Source organism: Lolium perenne, chromosome 2 (assembly GCF_019359855.2).
Source record: "Lolium perenne isolate Kyuss_39 chromosome 2, Kyuss_2.0, whole genome shotgun sequence".
Taxonomy (NCBI): domain Eukaryota; kingdom Viridiplantae; phylum Streptophyta; class Magnoliopsida; order Poales; family Poaceae; genus Lolium; species Lolium perenne.
In genome coordinates this window covers 218,100,949-218,126,879 of record NC_067245.2, presented here as the reverse complement: position 1 = coordinate 218,126,879, position 25,931 = coordinate 218,100,949, and the positions used below count along the sequence as shown (strand labels likewise).

Sequence of the window (25,931 nt, the reverse complement as noted above, 5' to 3'; positions counted from 1 at the left end):
CAAATAGCAGTGCACGTCCAACTGAGACGGGATAGAAAAGCATAGCAAAACTGAATATCACAACAGTCACCCATGATAGGACCACACCAAGCATTTCCTTAACATCAACAAATGTCGTCATAAAGTGTGTAGGGCGGTAAGCATCATCCCAAAGGTGTATGAGAAACACATGTTGCAAAAAAAAACTACTAATCGATTGGCCAAATAATAAATGAACAAAAAAATAGAGAACTGCTCAGTCCACATGAAAAAAAATAGAGGACATGATTTGATATAGAGTTACATCATAAACGAGTTTCTCCAACTGACTTGTACTGAAACTGACAAGATAAATTCAGTGTCTCCTATGATCTCACCAATCTTAGATATGTCTAAGATGAAAACAAGATTGGCATCATCTATGTACCGAGAAAATCATATATTATGCAAATACTGAACCGTCAAATATCATATGACATGAAACTTATATGGAGACTGAAATTTTGAGGCCAATCCCCACTCAAGTTTACTATGGATTAGTTTAATTTTTTCCATGCTGCCGGATTGCACCATGTGCATGATAGAAGGTGAGAAGACATACAGGATGTGCACGCGCCCGAACGCCAGTGAGACCATCCTGGTCACTTACCGCAGACTGCCCTAGTCGACGCAGCCATCGACAATGCACTTCGTGTGGCCAAACATGGCCACGCTGCAGGCCGCGATCCGCATATCAGTGCCTCAATCTCCAAGCTAGCCCAGCTGGAAGTTTCATCAAGCACCTCATAGGCATGGATTAAAAAAGCATCTGTACAAACAAAAAACAGCAATTATGGGGATAATAAAATCAAAAGAGAGAAGGAGAGAAGGCAAATCAGGAAGAAGATATGGGTGTTCTCATACTCTGCTTGTTCATAACCAATGAGTACAGAGGGAGCAATGGCTACAGCCGTGCTCCTCCTTTTGAGCAATGAACAATGATGGGTGGAGGAGTGGAGCTGGGACGGCTGCTATGCATGACGAAGAGGAGCCAAAGATTGAGGCGCTTGATGACCCACAAGTATAGGGGATCGCAACAGTTTTCGAGGGAAGTAAAACCCAATTTATTGATTCGACACAAGGGGAGACAAAGAACACTTGGAAGCCTTAACAGCGGAGTTGTCAATTCAGCTGCACCTGGAAACAGACTTGCTCGCAAGAGTTTATCAGTAGTAACAGTTTTATAGCAGTAGCAGTAGTGAAATAATAGCAGCAGAGTAACAAAGACAGCAGTAGTGATTTTAGTAAACAGCAGGATTAAAATACTGTAGGCACGGGGACGGATGAACGGGCGTTGCATGGATGAGAGAAACTCATGTAACAATCATAGCAGGGCATTTGCAGATAATAATAAAACGGTGTCCAAGTACAAAGCAATCAATAGGCATGTGTTCCAATTATAGTCGTACGTGCTCGCAATGAGAAACTTGCACAACATCTTTTGTCCTACCAGCCGGTGGCAGCCGGGCCTCAAGGGAAACTACTGGATATTAAGGTACTCCTTTTAATAGAGTACCGGAGCAAAGCATTAACACTCCGTGAACACATGTGGTCCTCACATCACTACCAACCCCTCCGGTTGTCCCGATTTCTGTCACTTCGGGGCCATTGGTTCCGGACAGTGACATGTGTATACAACTTGCAGGTAAGATCATAAAACAATGAATATCATGATGAAATAATAACATGTTCAGATCTGAGATCATGGCACTCGGGCCCTAGTGACAAGCATTAAGCATAACAAGTTGCAACAATATCATCAAAGTACCAATTACGGACACTAGGCACTATGCCCTAACAATCTTATGCTATTACATGACCAATCTCATCCAATCCCTACCATCCCCTTCGGCCTACAGCGGGGGAATTACTCACACATGGATGGGGGAAACATGGCTGGTTGATGTAGAGGCGTTGGCGGTGATGATGCGATGATCTCCTCCAATTCCCCGTCCCGGCGGAGTGCCAGAACGGAGACTTCTGGCTCCCGAGACGGAGTTTCGCGATGTGGCGGCGTTCTGGAGGGTTTCTCCCGACTTCGACTTCTCCCCGTGCATTTTTAGGTCGAGGCCGATAAGTAGTCCGAAGGAGGGCGTCGGAGGCCGGCCGAGGGGGCCACACCATAGGGCCGCGCGGGCCCCCCTAGGCCGCGCCGCCTTATGGTGTGGGGCCCTCGGGCCTCCACCTTAATTGTCCTTCTGGCTCCGTCAGTATTCTGGGAAAATAGGGCCTTCTGCATAAATTCTGAGGATTTTCCCGAAAGTTGGATTTCTGCACAAAAACGAGACACCAGAACAGTTCTGCTGAAAACAGCGTTAGTCCGTGTTAGTTGCATCCAAAATACACAAATTAGAGGCAAAACAATAGCAAAAGTGTTCGGGAAAGTAGATACGTTTTGGACGTATCAACTCCCCCCAAGCTTAGCTTATTGCTTGTCCTCAAGCAATTCAGTTAACAACTGAGCGATAAAAGAACTTTCACGAACACATTTGCTCATATGATGTATATATTCTCATGCTATGGCTAATACTTAAGTAGTTCATAGTGAGATACATGCAAATAAGATCATCTAACAGCTATGTCAATCATGAAGAGGTACCAACAATTAATAATAAGCATCATGAATCATGTATGTAAGCAGGATTGCAATGTTCATAAGAGAGTATGATAAAGTGGTATCTCGCTTGCCCGTATTTGATCGGCAAAACATAAATGCCCAGGCACCTCTGGAGTTCATAGAAAGACTAGAAGTAGTGATTGTCAAAGATAAAAGCATCAAAGTTATACCACAATCAATCATATTTTGAGACAAGCATATTATACTAAGAATGACAGTTGTGCTCTCAAGATAGTGCTCAAAGAAATAATGGAGACACAACATAGAAGTAAAAGATTGACCCTTCGCAGAGGGAAGCAGGGATTAACATGCGCTAGAGCTTTTCATTTTTGAAATCAGGAGTAAAATCATTTTGAGAGGTGTTTGTTGTTGTCAACGAATGGTAATGGGTACACCAACTACCTCGCCAACCGGATTCTCAAGAGCGGCTCCCATGAATTATTTGCATATTTATGTGGCACTCCTTCCAACCTTTCTTACACAAACCATGGCTAACCGAATCCTCGGGTGCCTGCCAACAATCTCATACCATGAAGGAGTGCCTTTTTATTTTAGTTTTATTATGATGATGACACTCCCCCAACCTTTGCTTACACAAGCCATGGCTAACCGAATCCTTCGGGTGCCGTCCATCAATCACAAACCATGGAGGAGTGTCTATTTAAGTTAATTAATTTGGGACTGGGAATCCCATTGCCAGCTCTTTTTGCAAAATTATTGGATAAGCGGATGTGCCACTAGTCCATATGAGAGTCCGTCAAAAGTAAATGACAAGGTTGAAAGCTAAACACCACATACTTCCTCATGAACTATGAAACATAAACACAAATTGAGAAGCATTTTGAAGGTTTTAAAGGTAGCGCATGAGAATTTACTTGGAATGGTTGGAAATGCCATGCATAGGTATTTATGGTGGACACTTTGGAACAACTTGGTTTTCATGTGTTTGGAAGCACGAGCAGCGTTCCCGCTCAGTACAAGTGAAGGCTAGCAATAGACTAGGGAGCGACAAATCAAGAGAGCGAATCGTCATAATCATGCTTGCGGCAAAATAAATTAATGGAGGCATAAAAGTGATACAAGAACTCTGAAGCAATATAGATCATCGAGGCTTAATTGACTTTTTGTTCAGTCATATGCATGCGTGAGCATGTGCCAAGTCGATAAAAATGAATTATTCAGAGGAGGATACCACAATGCCATACCTACTTATGAATAAAACAATGCAAGCAAACATCCATGACATGCTACTCATATTAATAAATTGGAGTTAAACATGAGAGATCATGAACTACTAGACTTTCTCAAATAACATATACCTCACATGAACCAACTAAGCATGCTCACATGGATGAGTATATGTACAAAAATGAAAACAAATAGAGTTCATACCAGCCTCTCACCACAATCCAATTGTCGTAGATCGTCATTATTGCTTTTCACTTGTGTACCTTGGATAATATGAAATGAAAACCACGCTCCAGCCACCGAAGACCATTAAACTCAAGATGAACTTTACAAACCAAAGAAGAACAGCAAATATTTTTGGTGTTTTCGAATTAGAAACAAGAACAAAAGGAAACAAGCAAACAAAGCAAAATCTTTTTGGGTTTTCTTGTAGCAAACTAGCAATAGCAAATAAAGCGAAACAAATGCAAGAAACCAAAGCAAACAAATTATGAAGAGAAACAACAGAAATATTTTTGGTCTTTTTGTGTTTTGGAAAGGAAACAAAGCAAAAACAAGAAATAGCAAACTAGAAGAAACACAGAAAAGCGAGATGGCAGAAATCTGCCAAAACCTGACAGCAGTACAGAAATCGTTTTTTACAAAAATCTTACGTTGCTCAGCTCGAAAAGTGTTCAACTAATGAAAGTTAGATAACAACCTGGGGAACCTGCACAAAAATTGGCAGCTCAAAATAACGTTCTGGCTGTGCGCACGAATTTTTCTAGTAACAGTCCAGAATCTGTTTTCAGGCAGCACTTCCCCAAATATCATCTCCCTCTCATTAGAAAACCACTCAAACGAACAAAACAAATATGTACAAGTATCCAGCAACCATAATATGCAAAGAATGAGTGATGCCGGTATACCTCCCCCCAAGCTTAGGCTTTTGGCCTAAGTGGAGTTCAATCCCATCGAGACCATGAGGTAGTATCTCCGTAGTACGACGAAGATGGATCATATTCCGGGCATGTGCTAGAAGAAGCACCCGGATACGTGACGGTGTAGTCGTGGGAGGCCTCGGCGTCCTCGGAGTCATGCTGCTGGTGGAAGTCTTGTATCTTCATATGTTCGTCCACCTCCTCCTTAGTGCACGACCATGATTGCATGTCAATACTGAACAAACCTGGTTGGGGAAGAGGGATTTCCTTCTCATCCCCGTCAGCAAACAACATTCTATAGACCATATTATCTAAAGTAGAATCAGTGGTAACAAAATGATGACTCTTCATAGCAACAATATCGAGTCTCCTAGGGGTCAATGGCACATCATTAGGATCAAGAGGAAGTCTTAAATATGTTAAAACGCGCAGTGCAATAGTTCCTCCAAAAATAGGCCCCCTATTAGACAGGCGGCGAGCAATAAGAGAACCAAGGTGATAAGATGTCCGACCAGTAAGTGCAATATTCAAGAAAGCAAGATGGTAACTAGAAATATTGCTAGTGTTCTCCCTACCAAGAATGCTAGTAGCAATGTAATATGCAAAATACTTAATGGCGGGGAGTTGAATGTTCCTTATCTTGCCACGCTGAATGGTGCGACAATCATCATCGGTGATCCCTCGATAGAGCTCCAACAAGTCCCGGGGGTTGTCATCAATCCTACTTGCTGTACCTACAGGGGCAATATCCAATGCACGACAAAAATCTTCCAATTCCATAGTAACAGGATTACCATAGATATTGAATGCAACTGTCGGCTCGTATTGCGTGTTGTTGAACCTGAAGCTCTCGACGAAAATTTTGGTGAGCATATAGTATTGCTCCCTTTCGTCTTCCACGTAGGTGGTTAAGCCCGCCCTATTGACAAGGGTGAAGAAATCATCCAATATCCCTGCATTTCTCAGAAAATCATAGCATGGAAAAGATGAAGCATTAGGAGCCCCGTTGTCCTCTTCGGGCGCGAAGCTAGGCGCGATGATATCCTCATTGTACGATCGCCTAAGCCGGGTGGCGGCCCTAGAAGGCCTCCCGGTGCTGGTTGTTCCTTTCTTGAACAACTCTCCAAAGTTGAACTTCTTCATCTCTTCTCTGAAATTTTCAACAAGTGATATAAAATTTGATTTGGTGACATATAATCAAGGGGAACTACTATAGGAACTTGCTAGAGTACTAATCATGCATCAAAACTAGTTTATACAACTTAGAACAAGCATGCAAGCTCACTAAACATGTTACCTACAGCAGCAAAATATTCAAGATATACTCAACCAAACAATATTCTATTTGGATAATCGGAGGAGTCACATACCGAAAAGCAAATGTGCCAAATCTCAGACAGAAATCTGGGCTGAGCAAAGAGATCGAAAAATCCTGAGCTCTTGAGCAAAAACGCGAGTGAGAGAAAGCTGGTTCGAGTTTTTTTCGGGAGAGAGAAGATGCTGGGAGAAAGAGATGAGATAGTGGGGTAAGGAGGGGCCCACACCACAGGGTGGCGCGCCCCCCTCCTTGGCCGCGCCGGCCTGTGGTGTGGCACCCTGTGGTGCCCCACAGGTCATCCTCTGGTGCTCCCAGGTGCCTCGTCGAAAAATAGGACCAACGGTATAATTTTTGTGAATTTTTGAAAACTTTGAAAAATGCACATTTATGGGTATTAAGTTTATTATTAATGGCAGGAAAAATTTTGAAATCTCCAATTAACTAAGGAACTTTGCAAATTAAAAGTGCTACAGCAACTAGAGCAAGTGGAGGAAGAAAGAGATGTTGTTTACCTCCTCTATGCATATAAAAAGTATTTGTTAACAAGGTTGATCAAGTCTTGCCACCAAATAAATTTTACATAGCATAAGAAGAAATAAACCTCAAATCAATCATGTTACCTTGAATTGTATTGATATGGATCCAATCACGAGAGTTTGATATTCTTCTTTAGGCTCATATATAGGACAATCAATAGTTCCCACTTTGATAGTTCTCACATTAGAAATAGTATTAACTCCACACGCTTTCTCAATCCTCTTGGGAAAATAAACGGTATGCTCCCTATCATCAACATTGAAAGTAACCTTTCCTTTATTGCAATCAATAACAGCCCCTACGGTGTTAAGAAAAGGTCTCCCAAGAATAATAGACATATTATCATCTTCAGGCATTTTCAACACAACAAAATCAGTTAATATCAAGCAGTTATTAGTAACTTGAACAGGAACATCCTCACATATACCAACAGGAATAGCAGTAGATTTATCAGCCATTTGCAAAGATATATCAGTAGGTATCAACTTATCTAAGTAAAGTCTCTTATAAAGAGAAAAAGGCATAACACTAACACCGGCTCCCAAGTCACATAGAGCAGTTTTAACATAATTATTCTTAATAGAACAAGGAATAGTAGGTATACCTGGATCGCCCAACTTCTTTGGAACTTTGCCATTGAAAGAGTAATTAGCAAGCATAGTAGAAATTTCCTCATTGGGGATTTTCCTTTTGTTAGACACAATATCTTTCATATACTTTGAATAAGGAGGCAATTTAATAGCATCAGTCAAAGGGATTTGCAAGAATAAAGGTTTCATCCAATCACAAAATTTATTATAGTGTTCTTCTTCCTTTGATTTTAGTTTCTTAGCAGGAAAGGGCATTTGCTTTTGAACCCAAGGTTCTCTTTCATTACCATGTTTCTCAGCAATAAAATCTTCTTTAGTATACTTTTTGTTTTTAACATGCTTTTCAGGTTCTTCTTCAACCTCTTCTTTATCAGGAGTATCATTCTTATCATTATCTTTATCATGTTCATTACCACTTTCAGTTTCAGCATCAGAAATAGAAATGCTATTAGGATCATTAACAGGTTCAGAGGATTCTACAACATTCTTATGTTTCTTTTTCTTTTTCTTAGATGGAGCACTAGTTTTAGTTCGTTGAGAGTCTTGTTCAACTCTTTTGGGATGTCCCTCAGGATATAAAGGATCCTGAGTAGAAACACCGCCTCTAGTTGTTACTTCATAAGCATGTTTTTCTTTAGAATTATTCCCCAACAAGTCATTTTGCACTTTAGTGAGTTGGTCAATTTGAGTTTGAACCATATGAAAATGTTTAACAAGCATCTTAACATCATTGGAGGTTCTCTCCACAATATCATGCAATTCACTAATAGCTTGAGAATTTTCCATTAGATGATTCTCTACTCTCATATTAAAATTTTCTTGCTTAACAATATAATTATCAAACTCATCTAAGCATTGCGCAGGAGATTTTGAATACGGAATATCTTCCCTAGTAAATCGCTGAAGGGAATTTACCTCAATCATGGATGAAGGGGGAATTATCTCACATATATCTTCTATGGGAGGAAGATTCTTCACATCTTCAGATTTAATACCTTTCTCCTTGAGAGACTTCTTGGCTTCCCTCATATCTTCATCATTCAATTTAATTAAACCCCTCTTCTTTAATATTGGCGTTGGAGTTGGTTCAGGCGTAGTCCAATCATCATGATTCCGGCCTATTTTAGCCAATAATTCTTCAGCGTTGTCTGGAGTTCTTTTCCTGAAAACACAACCAGCACAACTATCCAGGTATGCCCTAGACTCAATGGTTAGTCCACTATAAAATATATCAAGTAAATCATGCTTTTCCAAATCATGGTCAGGCCGAGCTCTGATAAGAGAGCAAAATCTCGCCCAAGCCTCAGGCAATTTCTCTCCATCTCCCTGGTCAAAATTATAGATTCTCTGCAAAGCAATATGTTGAGCACTAGCAGGAAAGTATTTATGGAAGAAAACATCAAGCAATTCTTTTGGACTTTTAATATAATTAGGTGGCAAACTATTATACCAAGTTTTAGCGTCATCCTTTAATGAGAATGGAAAGATTTTAGCAACAAAGTAAGCACGCATCTTGACATCATCAGAAAACAAGCTACTTAGAGTAGATAACTCAATCATGTGTTCAACAGCACTTTCTTTTTCAGTACCACAAAAGGGTGTTTTCTCAACAATAGCTATATGAGATAGATCAAGAGAAAAATCATAATCTTTATCCTTAATGTTTATAGGAGATGTGGCAAACTTAGGATCAGGAGACAGTTTATATCTAACAGCATGTTCTGCAAACAACTTTTTAATTTTTCTTGCATCAGTAGTAGCATTGCATTTTTCAATAAAATCATCATTAAGCTCCACATAATCTTCATCAGGATCATCACTGAAATAATCAAGTTCAGGTGAATTAACAGGTGTAGTACCATTTTCATTAGGAGTTTCAGTATTTTCAATTTGTCTAGACCTAGCAATTGTAGCATCTAGAAAAGATCCCAATGAACCACTATCATCAAGCACAGCAGAAATATTATCAATATTATGAGAGTTTTCAGATTCAGCAGACGTACCAGCTTGTGGCGGTGAAACAAGTTGACTTATCACCGACGGTGAATCAAGTGTAGCGGAGGTACTCAGAATTGTACCTTTTCTTGTAGTGGATGGTAATATGGCGACTTTAGAATCGCGAGGTTTACCCATGATGGAGAATTTGCAGCGAACAATATTAATCCAAGTGAACTTCCAAATAAAGCTATGCTCCCCGGCAACGGCGCCAGAAAATAGTCTTGATGACCCACAAGTATAGGGGATCGCAACAGTCTTCGAGGGAAGTAAAACCCAATTTATTGATTCGACACAAGGGGAGAAAAAGAACACTTGGAAGCCTTAACAGCGGAGTTGTCAATTCAGTGCACTGAAACAGAGACTTGCTCGCAAGAGTTTATCGATAGTAACAGTTTTATAGCGATGGCAGTAGTGAAATAACAACGTGAGTAACAAAGACAGCAGTAGTGATTTTAGTAAACAGCGGGATTAAAATACGTAGGCACGGGGACGGATGAACGGGCGTTGCATGGATGAGAGAAACTCATGTAACAATCATAGCGGGGCATTTGCGAGATAATAATAAAAACGGTATCCAAGTACAAAGCAATCAATAGGCATGTGTTCCAATTATAGTCGTACGTGCTCGCAATGAGAAACTTGCACAACATCTTTTGTCCTACCGGTAGGTGGCGGCCAGGGCCTCAAGGGAAACTACTGGATATTAAGGTACTCATTTTAATAGAGTACCGGAGCAAAGCATTAACACTCCGTGAACACATGTGATCCTCACATCACTACCATCCCCTCGGTTGTCCCGATTTCTGTCACTTCGGGGTCATTGGTTTCGGACAGTGACATGTGTATACAACTTGCAGGTAAGATCATAAAACAATGAATATCATGATGAAATAATAACATGTTCAGATCTGAGATCATGGCACTCGGGCCCTAGTGACAAGCATTAAGCATAACAAGTTGCAACAATATCATCAAAGTACCAATTACGGACACTAGGCACTATGCCCTAACAATCTTATGCTATTACATGACCAATCTCATCCAATCCCTACCATCCCCTTCGGCCTACAGCGGGGGAATTACTCACACATGGATGGGGGAAACATGGCTGGTTGATGTAGAGGCGTTGGCGGTGATGATGGCGATGATCTCCTCCAATTCCCCGTCCCAGCGGAGTGCCAGAACGGAGACTTCTGGCTCCCGAGACGGAGTTTCGCGATGTGGCGGCGTTCTGGAGGGTTTCTCCCGACTTCGACTTCTCCCCGTGCGTTTTTAGGTCGAGGCCGATAAGTAGTCCGAAGGAGGGCGTCGGAGGCCGGCCGAGGGGGCCACACCATAGGGCCGCGCGGGCCCCCCTAGGCCGCGCCGCCTTATGGTGTGGGGCCCTCGGGCCTCCACCTTAATTGTCCTTACGAAACGTCGGTATTACGGGAAAATAGGGTCTTCTGCATAAATTCCGAGGATTTTCCAGAAAGTTGGATTTCTGCACAAAAACGAGACACCAGAACAGTTCTGCTGAAAACAGCGTTAGTCCGTGTTAGTTGCATCCAAAATACACAAATTAGAGGCAAAATAATAGCAAAAGTGTTCGGGAAAGTAGATACGTTTTGGACGTATCAGCGCTGCCCCTTCTTCTTCGAGCGTTCTCCTCCTTGCCGCCGTCGTGCTGTGTAGCGGCAGCCATGGCATGCCTTTACGGAGAAGGACGAGGACAAGGGGCATGGCCGCCGCCAGCGTTCACCGTCTGCGCTCGGGAGCAGAGAAGGGGCTCGATGCATACAGTGATATTTGGTTGCTCACTCGAGAGCTCCTGGATGTCCTACGGCTCTGCGTACAATACAAATACAGTAACAAACACTAAAAAGCACCACATCAAGCATTAAAATGAGATCAACAATTCGCTCAATGGCTCAGAAATTAAAAAGGACCATCCCCGATGAATTTGTATTACCTAAACATCAGTCTAGGTGCGGAAGTCCTCCCAGATCTTCTTCTAGTCTTACCTACACATCAGTTTCTATGTTAGAAGGTGATAATATGATCATGTTGCACTTTCAAGGTTTGTGCCTGTCTTAGGCCTTCATTTTTATAATTGCTTCAGATTATACTCCAAAGAATGTACAAATTAAGGACTGAGTCGTGGACTCACACCTTCCTGCTGCAAGATATGACGAAAAAACTGCATGGGGGAGAGGGGGCTCACTTTTCTATGGAGGTTGGCATTTCGCGGAGATAAGCTTGGAAGATGACTCTGTGAGGTGGTTTTCCGATCGCAAGGGCCACTCGGAGATGCGCGCACCACCGTGGTTCTGCTCTTCCTCCTCGCTCACACTATCTTCCCCTTTCAATCTCTCGCTGCCTCCTCTTCACACCAGGTTCTCATTTGCTGCGGGTAGATCACCCAACCAACAGCTGAACATACCAGGAAAAAATCAACACCAGAGAGAACAAGAAAGTTGTAACAAACTAACAACGGAAATTCTGAGATACTAATGTAAGCTTGAATCACCTGATTAAAAAACTCGTCTTGATGTTATTGTTTCATTTCGAGCCTGAAGCAAACTGGTAAGGCGAAACAAACATAATTCTTTTCAGAAGAGGTCATAATTTATTAAAATCCTTTCCTGTAAGCATCAGATTTTTCAATTAAACCATCCCAGATCAAATGCTATCAAAGATCCAGTGTGGGCATATAGTTTATGGCACATCAAGTAAATAATTGATAATTGTGTAGAAGTATTGCACATCAATCAGAATATTTAAGAACCTAATCTGCTTTCATCATAAGAAACTTGGTCATGCTCATCGTCTATTTCTTGCATAATGAATCAGTAAAATATGTCAAAGTTATCTTTCAAACTGATTATTTCGTTGTGATAGTAAACGAAAAGACAAAATAGACATGCACTTAAAACGGAAATAAGATATATACACTTTTAGCTGCTTCTCTCCTTCTAGTAAGACAAGAAGGTACTGCTACTAATTCTAAGAATAGCTCCCACGTCTTTACTGTATCTCCGCTGAGGTGCGCATGTCTTTGCTCAAATGTAGAAGCTTGGACGAAATAAATGATTACCTCATCCTCGTTGAATTTTATGGCGCTGCAGATCCGGTCGAAAAGCTCCTGGTCTGAGCAGCGGTCGGATCCATCATGCGTTGGTGGTGAAGTGGCGTCGTGGATGGATGGGGAGCCAGAGGCGGCCTTGAACGCATCAGGTCTGACGGCCTCGACCATGGACATGGCGCCCATGACCTCTCGGAGCTAGCAGCCGTCCGCGTAGATCGAGGACATGCGCAGCAGCTTCGCCATACGGGAGCCTCAGCGCCCGATTCGTCGGCGACGGCCAGCAGCCCGATGCCGACCCAGTTGAGCGCGGGCCAGATCGTGGCAAGAAAGAGGATGTATGAGAAGGGATCCCAACGGGGAAATTAGGATGCGGCCCGCCGTGGGCAGGGCGCTGGCGCAGGGATGCCCAGCTCGACAGCTTCCGGGATCCAGTCTGATAGCTCGTGGGACTCTGCATCGGCCGCCGACGACCTCTCCTCCTAGCGCGACGCGGAAGGCTGAACGCCAGGCAGGAGCATGGCGTATGAGGCTGCCGGCGGCGGAAGGAGCCCAAGGACACCAAGGAGGCCTCGATTCGCCGGTGTCTTGGGTGAATCGGACGGATGCACGGCCTTCTTCCCCACCTCCGCGGCGGGGAGATTCACCTCGTCTGCCATGGCGGCGCCGCTCGGGGACGGGGCACGTGGGTTGGGAGCGTTGGCGAGCGGAGGCCGAGCGAAGCGCTGACTGGCGCCGGTGGTTGGCGCAGGCGAAGGAGTGCGGCAAGGGCGGCGCTGGTGGGGCAGTCGCGTGAGAGCGATGGTTGCGCTGGGTCGGCAGCGGTGGCGGCGGTACTCGAAAGGGAGGAGACGGGGAAGGGAGAGAGGCAGGGTGAGGAGCGACCGAGTTAGTTGGGCTTTGGCCCAGTTGGACCCGCGCGGGATGACGGGATGATAGGTTGACGACGAAAACGTTTGACGTATTGGGAGGTTGGCAGAATAAGGAACATGTTCCTCCTTTTTAAGTAGTGTAGATTAAGGAGAGGAAATAATTATGCTAGCGTTTCGGGTTCGGGCTTTGAGATCGCAGGTAGAGCCCGGTTCTTGTAAGGGCATCTCCAGCGGGCGTGACCCAAACGGTCGCTTTGCAACTGTTTTCGTTCGCCGTGACCAGAAATGCGTCTGGCACCACCTCCAGCGGAGCGACGCAAAGTGATAGGCCGTCCGTGGAGACGCAAACCTGGCCCAAATATGCGCCTCGGATGCGTCTCTGGCGGACACTCGGCGGACGCGGAAAGTGTCCGCTCGTGTCCGGCGGACGTTTCGTCAGGCCCGCCTGGCAGCGACCCTGCGTCGATGCGTCTTCTCAAACGCGCCAGCGACTGGCGCCGCTGCGTCGCTTCGGCAGTCTGCGCCACGTTAATGGCGATGCCTCGGCTGCCGAGCGGCCGCCCACCTCCGCCAACCACATTAATGGCGACGCCACGCGTCCCGCGGCCACCCCATGCCGCCGGCCTATATAAAGGGGGCGCGCGTTCTTCTTCCTCATCCACTCCTCCATAAAAACTCTAGCCGCCACAAAGCTCAACCGTAGCACCGCCTAGGTGTTCCTGCGACGCAGCCAGGCCCGCGAGGAAGTCCATGGCCGGTCCTGGTGGCCGGCGAGGCGGTCGAGATCGCGGCACTGGACGCCCCCGTGGCCGGGGTAGGGGCCGCCGTGGTGGAGCAGCTACGGCCCCACGCTCGCCGTCGCCTGCGCCCTCCTCGTCGTCGCAGGACGAGCGCTGCTTCGAGTTCCTACTCTGCATCGACGACGAACGACTCGCCATCAAGCGGCTCCCGGACAAGTTCGCCGAGTTCGTCGACGCGTCGAGCCGGCGCAGTTGCAGCTACGGGAGGCCAGCTGCAACTTCAGCCGCTGGTCCGTGGAGGTCCTGTTCGACGGGCAGGGCAAGATGTACCTGCACACGGGGTGGGACAAGTTCGCCCGTGACCTCGCGCTCGAGCCCGGCTGCCAGCTCACCTTCCTCTACGAGGGGGACGGCGAGCCTGCCGCAGGCACTACCACACCGGCGAATCGGCTCGGACACCGATAGTTAGAACGTCGAGTGTTCTTTCTTTGCAGCGAATCTGGCTACGGGCCAGTCGAAGCAAGTAGTGGAAGTTTCTGGATGTTCGTGTCATCGGTAGAACCAACAAGGGCACCATCTCCTCCCGCTGGATTTTCTAGTTTGGGTGATTGGGTGTGCTCTCGAATGTTCTTTCTTGGCAGCGAACATACGGAAATCAACACAGCTGGTTTCTTTTTAAAAAAAGTTTATATTTGTGTCGACCATGGTTCAAACTATGTGTTAGTTTGTGTAAACCATGTTCCAAACTATGTGTTAGTTTGTGTAAAATCATGTTTCAATATGTAATATTTGGAACTACGTTTAAATGGACAAGAGGAAAAAAAGAAGAAAAAAAATGCGTCGCCCCGCTGGAGCAGCCCCCAGACGCAAACGGATGCGCGGACAAAAACGATCATTTTACCGTCCGCAGCGCGACGCAAACGGACGCTCGCGGATATTAAAATGCGTCGCGCCGCTAGAGATGCCCTAAAATCTTTATATGTTCGGATAAATATTTTGAAAATGCTATTTTCTTAGACTCACTAGTACAAACTACATAATGGTGGTCCGTCAAGACGGTTTGTCATGGTTAAACGATAAATGGGCTCTGCATAAAAGCCTAGTTCTAGTCCGAGTGTGTCTAGATGAATCACCGCTCGATAAAAATACGCAGCCTAAAGCGACAGGGGCGAAGCTCGTAGTAGGGCAAGGTAGCCTTGTTTTTTGGTGAACACATTTAGTTGCGCGTGTTTTTCTGAAAAATTTAAGTGGTCATACACTCATACATTGAAAACCGACTCTTTATTTAAAAAATATGCTTATTTCAGTGAACACTGAGCAAAATCGACTGCAAACCAAAAACATGGATTATTATCTCAAACGCGATGACCCATCTAGTCAACTGGATGGATGTATGCATGTGTTGCTGGAGTTCTTTCTTGTGCCCGGTGCCCCGGTGTAATCGCGGACAAACCGATGGGTCGGACCCACGTTGTGCGTGGTTGCTGCCGTGGTCTTTGTTGGTCGTCCAAATTGGAGGCGAGCATGCGGGGCCGCCTCGCTTGTGCTCCTGCGCGGCCGCCGCCATCGCACCTAGCCTAGGCCCTTGCGTACGTGTGGTGTCTGCGACTGCATGGTGACACCTGGATGTCACGTCGCCATCCGAACATATCACATCAAGAGCACGAGTCGATGTAGATCGGATCTTAGGGCTTGTCGGTAGCCTGGATCCGATTTAGGGCTCTATGGTGCGAGAGCACCTGTGCGTTCGGAATGAGCCACGGACGAGAACTGGTCCGTTGTTTAGTAGGTCGGACTGCATGATTTAGGCTAAAAAGGTATTTTTGTTTGTTTACCTGCAGCCAACCTTAAATCTCGATGGAGATGAAACTACATCGGTTTGATACCATCCAGGAAAGCATAAGGTCACATCTTCTCTACAACGGGTAGCCTTACCATACTATCAACTCCATCACACAGAAACCACAGTTCATCATAGTTGCACACTTACGAAGCTAGCAGGTCACGAAATCAGCCCTAGCTACTACAAATGGTAATTCATAACGGTACTCCATGGCTACTACGAATGGTAGTTTATCATCACGGGGTAGTTCAACATACGGGGATCAAATTAGGGTTCGAAAAACAGGGGATCAAAATGGGTTCTTCTTCTTCTTCACTTCTTCTGCATTTCACTTCTTCACTTATTCTTCTCCTTCTCAAATGGTGGCGTTGCCTCTAGCTTCCCACACTGCGTCTGCTCATTCTTGCCTCTTCTCCTTCCAGGCTTCATTGTCGCCTGCCTCCACGCCATGGTCGGCCTCAACTTCATCAAAAGTGATAACCTCTTGGAAGAATTCATCCTCGCCCCAACATATGACTCAGTTGTGAAGAATGCAGCAAGCAAGGACCAGCTTTACTTCAGTGTCAAAAGTGTGGAACGGTTTTCGGTCTTTCCCTGTTGTATGAAAACGATGAGTTTTGTGGCGTGATGAACAAGCTGGAGTTGGTCGGTCTACTCAAACAAGATATATGCATTACGAATGGTCTTATCGCATCCAACTAGTTCTACCAACATGAATAACACTACAGTAGAGCAGAGGAGTTTCCACTTACCTTTGTCATGGCAGACGATGGAGACGGTCGGAAGTCGGAGAAGATGTGCATACGCTCCGTCGTGGATAGAAACGACGACCCTGGTCTAGCGCCGGAGACCGAAGGGAGGAGATCCTCGTTCAGACCACGGCCAGGGTCAGATGCGCGAGGCCAGATCTGGGTCGCCGCAACCGCCGCCGGTGCGAAAATTGAGGAAAGGAAAATTTTGGGAGGGGCTAATGTGTAGGGTAACCGAAGAGGGAGGTTACCCGGCCTACCTTTACCGCGCAACGTCGCTCGGATTTCGCCTTCTCCCGCCATGCCGCGGCCGAGCACCCGCTCGACCGATGTTGTCAATTTTCGTCGCACCCGACCTGTCCCTGGAAAAACTGTCAAACTGGACGTTCCTCCTATACCTATTCCGGAAGAGCTTTAAAACCCGTGATATGCAACAACGTGAAAATGACCGGGCATCCAGACGACCCAAACACTGTGGGGCACATGCGATCCAAAGAGTACCCATGCAACCAAACGCGCTGTTAGCCGACGTTGCTTATGCCACCACCTGTGGTGTGTCTTTGTAGATCGCGCACTGGGTTTCGCATGAGTAGTTCACTGCTATTCACCGGAGATTTGTGGATCATGGTACAATTTATTCGGAAAATGTCTTTGGTTCTTGGGCACTAGTGCTCCTGCTGTTTAAAAAAATGGAAAATCATACATATTTGTTTCAGAAAATAAAAAAAAATGAAATTATTTATATTTTAGGCTACACAAAAAAGACAAAATCTATTAAAATTTGAAGATTTGAAATATGCATACCCAGATCCACACTTTATCATTTTTGTGTAGCCCAGAATATTTGTATTTGAAAATAAAATTTGGCATGTTTATGGGATAGTTTATTGGCTACACCATGAATTTTTTTCTAATTTTTTTTAAACACATAAGTGTGATTTTCTCATCAGGAGCGGCGCGATGTGAAAGTGGTGGAAGGACCTAACATCGGCGTGGTGATACGAACCGCTTTTATACCATGTAGAAATTGTAGAACCCTAAAATTTGTTGTTGTATTGCCTCTCAAAGGGTATATAATTATATATAGAAGTACAAATGAAAGGTTCTTAGAGTATAAGGCAAGTTGTGCTAAGTCTAAACCAACTATTTCTAACTCTAAAATACTCTAACACTCTACATAATCCTTAAAGAGCACTAAGCTCCCAGGGTTGGGAGCGTCCCTGGTTGCTCTGTGCGTCGCTTTCGCGGGACCCAGCTCGTGCCCTTGCGTGTCGGCGGCTCGGCGCGTCGCGTATGGGGCGGTTGCGCGTGACGTCTGAGGTCGGTTTCAGATTTCTTTGACTGGGCCTTCGGTCTTTCTCCTTCCTTTCTTTTCTTTGCGTTACGGCAGCAGATTTCGCTCAGTTCTTGTTCTTCCTCGTTCGAGCTGCGACTGTACGTGCGGGTGTGGGTTGCAGCTGCGGCGGTGCGTCCGTGCGTGCGGATATGGGTGGTGCCGCGGTGGCCGCCCGCCTTCTCCGTGGCGGTTTTTTTTTTCCCGCTGGTACTTTCCCCTCTTTTCGTCTCTATGATTTTTCTCGCGTTAGTGGCCGACGAGATTGGAGCTTGTTATGTGGAGATTTAGCTTGTGTTATCTCTGTGTTTTGGATCTGTGATGCTAGTGAGTGGAGCCGTCTTTTGGTGATTGGGTCGGTCTGCGTCTGCTCGGGACGTGTTTGCTGTGGATTCACCGACTTGGTGGCGCATCCTGCTGCCGATCCACCACCGAGCTCTCCTGTAGTCGTGCTGTCCGTGGCTCCCCACTGATTCCCTCCTCCTCCACGTTGCTCGGCGACAGGAGCACAGCGACTTTCGTAGTTCGTACCACGCGAAAGGGCGAGACTCAATCAGGCCGCACCAGAGAAGAGCGGGCTTCAATCCGAGGTCAGCCGCCTTCGATTCGCCGTGTGGGGTTTCGTAGCGGCCTTGGTGCCGCGGCCACCCGTCGCCTTCTGCTTTTCTATCGCTGAGCTCAATCCGAGGTCCGCTGCTTCCAATTCCGGCACCTAGGTGCCTGTATTGTCCTTCACCAAGCCGGTCGCCACCCTGTAGCAGCTGCAACAACCAGCCCCCTGCCCCATCGTGTATTCTATGTGAGCATGTATGTTGTTCTGTTTAGATTCAGTTTTTCAGCTATTTTTCTTCAGGACAAATTCAGTTCGATGCATGTAATTGTAAATCAGGAAGAGACCAACCACCGATGCATGTAATTGAAATCAGGAAAAGAACCAAATAGTGTGTTGGTTAATTATGTACACAAATCGATGATAATTTCTCAAGTAATTCCTTAGTTTAGATTTACTGAGCTATGTTTTTGGCATATTTTCCTATGGAGTAGCATTAGCAGATGGAGATGCGAATTTGAGAATTGCAAGTTATTCACCGCCAATTAGTAAAAGTAGAGGTGCATAAGTTCCTGGTCGGTTAATTAATTTAATGAGGGATTTTTATGATGAATGGTCTAGGTTTACAGTACACACAAATATGGTTTATAATGGAGGAAGTGACTAACCTGACTTAGGGTTAAGTAGTGACCTTTTAGACTAAATATGCTTTCCAAAAGTTTCTGCTCATCTGCTTGAATTTTACTATTAGCCTGTTACACGCTTGGAAAGTTGTGGATAAATTGTGACATAATAAATGTGTGTGTAGGTCATCAGGATAAGAAGACAATCTTATAAAAATAAGAGAAATATTTGTAAACCACCAGGCAAAGGTTGTCATTCTCTGTTTCTTAGGATTTATTTACTTGAGAGCAATCCAGTTTATTCAGACTTCACATGCATCTCCTTTTTTGCTCTAAAATTAACAGGGGGTATACGAATAAATAATAGCTGGCGAATGCCTTCTCATCTGAAATATGAAACCGCAGTTGAAAATGTGGCTCTTCCTGTAATATTTGTAGCTTACGAAGTTTGTGCAATGTTATCCTGGCAATTCTTTAGGTGAAGCCACCAGGAGGTGCCTAGAAGGAAGATCATAGGATGCCGCCTGCACATCGCACAGGAGGGCGACACCAGGACACCGTTTCAACAAAAGACGGAGCCATCACACCTGGCAATCAGGCGGTCAGCCTCCGAGTCCCATGCCCGAGCCATCTCTGCACCACAGGTGTACCAATTAGGAGATAAATGTTGTTTTTAATTTCTATTTCACCTACTCATGATTAAAAATTACTGTATGAAAAAGATGTACTTCTGGTAATAAAATTATTGTTACTTGTTTGCATCGAACAATATATGTTGGATTTATATGTTAATAGCTTCCTTTTAGAATACGATTCTCTGATCTCTTTGTGCATGGCGTGTGTTATGGCATAGGATGCAGCTAGTTTGATTCATAGCTTTATGTGACACACATAATAATAATACTGCCTACTGAAATAGGGAATATAAATATTTTTCTTTCCTAATTCTTGTCATATATTTGAGTTCTTCCTCTTTTTCTTTCCTATAATGAGAGCATAGTTTAACAATGTTTCACTTCTTCACATGGACTGGTCCCGGTTTGTGGTGTGCGGATCAAATTGTTCGATGCTGATAATGGAGTTAATCTTCATGCACTTTTCGTCTTCGCAGGAAGTAGTCGAGTCCATTGGGAATTTATCTCTCTATATGAGTTTTCAATCTGGAAGCCTCCGTGCTTGATGCTTGAGTACAGTGAATTCACCATGTCACACATGTGGAGTTGTGGACTAACAACCTTTGGAACTTTAAGCCATGCCATCTTCTAGGCCCAAAAGTGTTCATCTGAAGCTACAGAGGTTACTCCAAATGCTAACCACACATAATTCCCCAAATCTCTCATGTACTATTTGTTTTGTAGAAATTGCAGAATCTCATTTGCATATATATGCATAGAACCTCCCAACGAATGATGTATTTTTTGGGTTCATGCTCTATTTCATGTCGTTGACTTTTTTCTTGATTTATTTTCATGTTTTGGCTTCATGGTCAAGTTTCATAGGTTACCTTATACTCCAGCTTGCTCTAGGTTGCGCCACCACCATTGCAACTAAACGCCTCCCAATGGTGGCTGGGACGAGGCGGGTAGGAGTACAGGCGAAAAAGAGGCGGGGATGGTGAAATGGCCATCAGGAGAGGGGGTCGAGTGTGGGAGGGTGGTGCCCAAGGGAAAAAAGTAGGGAGGTTTTCTCTAAGCACAACAGCAGCGGTGTCAGTTCCTTTGTGGTGAAGGCAGCGGCGAGGGACCCTCCCAAGCTCCAGGACATATGCCTTGGCGCCTCATTTCTGGCATTGTGGGCACGGAGAAGATCATCTTTGTGAGCACTCTTCCTCTCTCCTGCTCCCTGATTTTTTTTATGTTCCCAGTTTGTGCTTCGGGTTGAGGTTGGCAAATCATGATGCATCAAGGAGGTGTGACCTAATTCAAGATGATCAGTTGTCGCGAGAGGATTTTAGCTTGATATATTTCTGAATAATGTATTTCTCATTTCTTTAGTTTCTTGGTATACCTAAAGATAGCAATTTGTTTTGCGGATTTTTGGTAGTTTTAGAGAAAGATTTGTTATTGATACCACTGCATAGTGTCATTTAAAAAATGATCTGGATGGTAAATTAGTCACCTAACAGTTTCATGGTGCACTTTTTGTGTGGACTAGAATTGGGAATCTGATTGATGTCTAAGTGCCGTGGAACTATCACTGCAGGAGGTGTGATGTGATTACTGAAGGTAGAAAAGGCATGAACGAGTTGTCCATTTGTCTGAGCAACCATTGCTTATGAAAATCCCCTATGCTGCAATTATTAAATCATTTTGGGTAATTAACTAATCAAGAATTCCTTTTGGTTTAAACATTCAGTCCTCTGCATGTGTATATGTGTGCTCACATTTCTTCAGTTTTGCCAGTATATTTCAGAATAATGTACTGCTCATTCTTCAATTTCTTGGTATACCTAAAGATAGCAATTTATTTTACCTTTTTTGGTAGTTTTAGAAAAAGATTTTGTACGGATAGATGCTTAAAAATGATCCGGATGGTATTCACATAACAGTTTTGTGGTGAATTTTTTTGTGTAGTAGAATTAGGATTCAAACTAATGTCTAATTGTTGTGGGACTATCACTACATGATGTGTTATGACTGAAGGTAGACAAGGTCTCAACGAGTTCTCCATTTATGTCTGTAACCATTGCTCTAAGAAAATCCCTTATGCTGAATTAGAAAATCACTTTGGGTAATTAACTAATCTTGAATTCCTTTCGGTTTAAACTTTCAGTCCTATTCCTTGTGTGTGCGCGTGCTCACGTTTCTGCAGTTTTGCAAGTATCGAGGAAGAGGTTTGTTCACATTTTCCTGCATAGATAGATGAATTTGCTTATACTTTTTTCGGATGTGTTTTCAGTTTTTCCTGTATGATTAAATATTTTCATGCAATTCTCTATGCCTTTCTTCAGTTGGCTAAGCCATACTCTGAAGTTAACTATATGCACAGACTGTTTGTCGGCGGCTGCGTCCTCATTTGTACCAGACATCCATATTGCTGCTATGGCTGAGTGTGGCATGTAGATAATGTTTTTTTTTTGTCTTCACGGTTTATTTGGTCGCACATATAGATGATGATATGCATTTTTTTTTTGTAACTGACAGCCCACAACCGATACTCCTGGCAAATATGTTCAAGAAAGTGAACCTTTGGATGAAGAACCTACCCCCTACATAAAAGAAATGTAATAGATATATTGTAGTTTCCTTTTATGCTACAAATCTACGGGACATTCAATGACTGTTTTTCGTCGATAAATACATGTGGATCAGGGTTCAGGACACGTGCATGACAGATCTGGAGAAGATGGTCGATAAATCTAGGGTAGTACGTGCAACAATGCAGGGAAAAACCCAGAAAAAAACAAGAGGCTTGCTATTTGTTCACACTGGATTTTTCTTTATGATGAATGCTCACCTTATGCTTCCAACTATATGCCTAATGCTTCTTGCTATTTTTATCTGTAGATCGTGGTACAGAACAGAAGGGAACATCTCCCTAAACTCTATTTGCTAGAGGATCCCAGTCCTAATAGCCAGTAGTTTCGCTGACATTTATAATTTCGCTGACATTTATAATTTTTTTCCATAACATGTAGCTTTGCATAAGTTTTTAAGGCTGCCTGTGCAATGTGACATTGGATAAAAATTCATCTCAACAACGACCAACAACAGAAAACGGCGCAGCAAAGCGCGCTAGGTCCATCTAGTATACATCTAACACGTTACGAGAATGGTCGTGAGCATACAAGTCGAGAGCATTAGGCCATCTCCAACAAGGCGACGCAAACGGAAATGGATGTTGAGCGACTGTTTGCGTTCGAGTTGAGCGACTGTTTGCGTTCGTTGGGCCGAAAAATATGTCTGGTACCACCTCCAGCGGGGCGACGGAAAAGTGACCGGGCCGTTCGCGGCGACGCAAATCTAACCCAAATATGCGTCTCGGATGCGTCGCGGCGGACACTGCGCGGACGCGCAAAGTGTCCGCTCGCGTCTGGCGGACGTTTCGTCGGGCCCGCCTGGCAGTGATCCTGCGTCGATGCGCCTTCTCAGCGGCGCCAGTACTGGAGCCGAGGCGTCGCTTCGGCAGTATGCGGCCGCGTAAATGGCGATGCCTTGCGTGGCGCGCGGCCATCGCCTACCTCTGGGCACGAAGTAATGGCGATGTCACGCGTGCCGCGGCCGTCGCCCTGCCTCCGACCTATATAAACATGGGCGTGAGCATCTCATCTCCTCCCCACTAAACTCTAGCCGCCGCACAACCTCCACCGTAGCGCCGCTGCCGCTCAGCCTCCACCGGAGCCACCATGAGCAGCGTCGGTCACGGCCAGGCTGCCACGCCTCCACCTCCACCTCCAACTCCCACTCCACCTCCCCCGGCCTCGAGCTCCGACGAGGAGTTCGACGACGACGACAACACCGACGACCTTCTCACCCGGTCAGGGACACCAAGGCCCTGGCTGAAGCGGAGAAGGAAGCGGAGGAGGAGCGGCCGGTGACAAGGTATTAACTTATCAATGCCTACGTATTGTAGACTAGGGTTTCGTTGGAAGTAGAGGGCAAGTAGATCTCGAAGGTTTCAGCCGAAAAGTACTCGACGATTAAGAAACTAGGGTTGTGTTGACAATTGATTCGATCCTTTCTTTGTCCGTCGACTCCTCCTTATATAGGAGGCGGAGCCGAGGGATTCGTAATACACAAGTTACAGAGTCCGGGAGGGTTTCTAACCCGTCCCGTAAAATTACAAGCCTCTATCTTTCCTAATACAACTCTAACTTTCCTTAGTAATAACTGGGCTTCCGAACTTCATATTCTTCGACCTGTGGGCCTTCAGTAAACCCCGGGCACCATCTTCGGCAGGCCCATTGGGGATGCCTATGTCAGTAGCCCCCGAGATTTTGCTTGAATCGAAGAATCAGGGAAAATCTCCAACTTTACAATCATTCAATAACTTTATCGATTTTATTGCATATCTTTAGACACGTAATTATATATTGTATGGGGATAATGGTAGTTGGGGCTAGTTCATCTGACGGATCAGGTACTAGTTAACTGCTCTAGTGGCAATCCGCAAAAACCTACTTCAAGATCACGTCTCTGGACATGATCTCGGGATACTGGTGTTAACTTCGACAGGCGCCGCTTAAGGTCTTACCATTCTGTCGAGTCCCAGTCATATTTTATCGGGTACCTAACGCGTCCGTTAGGATTTTTCTTCGTATCTGTTGATACGGAAAAAAGTAGCAAACCGACGTCAGAGACGGTGCCACGCCGCTCAGAACGGATCTGGGGTCTCACCTTCGCAAAGTTTTGCGGCATTCAGAGATTATTCGCGACTTTGGCGCTCTGAGAATATATTGTCGAGTGCTTTTCCGGCTGTTGGAATAGCATATTTTATTGAGTCAACGGATGACTTATTTTGCCTTCTCGATGGGAGTATATGTAGAGTTATTTGTATAACTCAAAATATGCTCACTTCTTCTTCTTCTCTTTTTTTATAATTTCATCGGGCACGCGAACAGCGTTCCCGATGGGAGTAGCCCCCGAGGCTACAGCCAAGGACTTGTACTTGGTTGTAGGCTCAACAAATTAGTACCTTCTGTCGCTATATTGTTATTCTTTCTCGAGCTTTTCATATCTATCGGGTGCGCGACCAGCGCTCCCGATGGGAGTAGCCCCCGAGGCTATGAACAAATGCTTGTATTTGGTCATAGGCTCTCGCCATTTCTATTTTGTTATACTCGAATTTTTTCTTTTTTCCAAAGTAGCCCACGAGCATTTCGGTGACCACTATTTTGTATCTTCATTTATTTTGCGAGGTGCTTTGCACCAAGGCGAAATATTTTTTGCAAGTTGTATTCGTCGGCGATGTATATATATATTGTAACTTCTGGGCACAAGCCCTCGAGCCTGTCGAAGAAAAAGATGTATATCTCCACTATCTTTATTATATTGCAGCACCGCGAGTCCGCCTTATTAAAAACCTTTTTCAGCCCCACTCGGTGCCCTGAAAAAGGAAAAGAGTGCGTCTGAAAACTCGCGGGCATTTCAGTACATTGTATTTTTACAAGGAGGACTATATTTCGACTCTAGGCGTAAAAACGCCTGAGTTGCGCCACGTTCCAAGGATTTGGCTCGGCAACTCCTGTCTTCTTGTCCTTGATTCTGTATGCTCCTCCTTCGATTACTTCTGTGACGATGTAAGGACCAAGCCACGGTGGCTCGAGTTTTTCATGGCTTTTTTGTCTGAGCCGAAGAACTAAGTCCCCTACCTGGAAGGATCTTGGCCTCAATCGTCGACTGTGGTAGTTTTTCAGATCTTGCTGGTACTTAGTGACCCGTGATAACACTTCGTCTCGAGCCTCATCAAGTGCATCGACATCATCCTCCAATGCTTTCCTTGATGCATCTTCGTCATACTCCGTTACTCTCGGAGAATCATGCTCTATTTCTATCGGTAGTACTGCTTCAGCTCCATGGACCAGGAAAAACGGAGTCTCCTGCGTCGCTGTATTTGGTGTTGTTCGGATGCTCCACAACACCTAGGCAACTCCTCTGGCCAAGTATGTCGAGCTTTCTCCAACGGTGCCAGCAAACGCTTCTTGATACCATTGCAGATGATACCATTGGCTTTCTCGACTTGACCATTAGTTTGCGGGTGCGCAACTGATGCAAAGTGTAGCTTAATGCCTACCTCCGCGCAATATGCCTTGAATTCCTTGGATGTAAAATTGCTACCATTGTCCGTGACGATACTATGAGGTACTCCAAACTGAAAGACAATGTTTTTCACGAACTTGATTGCAGATGCTCCATCCGGTGAATTTATCGGCTTCGCTTCTATCCACTTCGTGAATTTGTCGACAGCGACGAGCATGTACTCGTATCCTCTTGGCGAAGCTTTGTGTAATTTTCCCACCATATCGAGGCCCC

The 25,931-nt window shown here is 44.9% G+C and overlaps 2 long non-coding RNA genes across 4 annotated transcripts; both read right to left on the bottom strand.

Annotated features, from left to right (window-relative positions):
- Nucleotides 1–247: 247 nt before the first annotated feature.
- Nucleotides 248–1,020, bottom strand: LOC127334894 (uncharacterized). The gene is made up of 2 exons (XR_011752391.1): nucleotides 883–1,020; nucleotides 248–787 (listed from the first exon to the last, which is right to left on the bottom strand). It is a non-coding gene; the product is annotated as an uncharacterized lncRNA (long non-coding RNA).
- A 9,589-nt stretch (nucleotides 1,021–10,609) lies between these two features.
- Nucleotides 10,610–13,144, bottom strand: LOC127334893 (uncharacterized). 3 transcript variants are annotated; one of them, XR_007872514.2, is made up of 4 exons: nucleotides 12,263–13,144; nucleotides 11,696–11,810; nucleotides 11,390–11,598; nucleotides 10,610–11,189 (listed from the first exon to the last, which is right to left on the bottom strand). It is a non-coding gene; the product is annotated as an uncharacterized lncRNA (long non-coding RNA). The 3 variants fall into 3 exon arrangements; XR_011752390.1 differs by having other exon boundaries at nucleotides 10,610–11,013; nucleotides 11,138–11,189; nucleotides 11,696–13,142; XR_011752389.1 differs by having other exon boundaries at nucleotides 11,696–13,139.
- Between the last annotated feature and the right edge of the window lie 12,787 nt (nucleotides 13,145–25,931).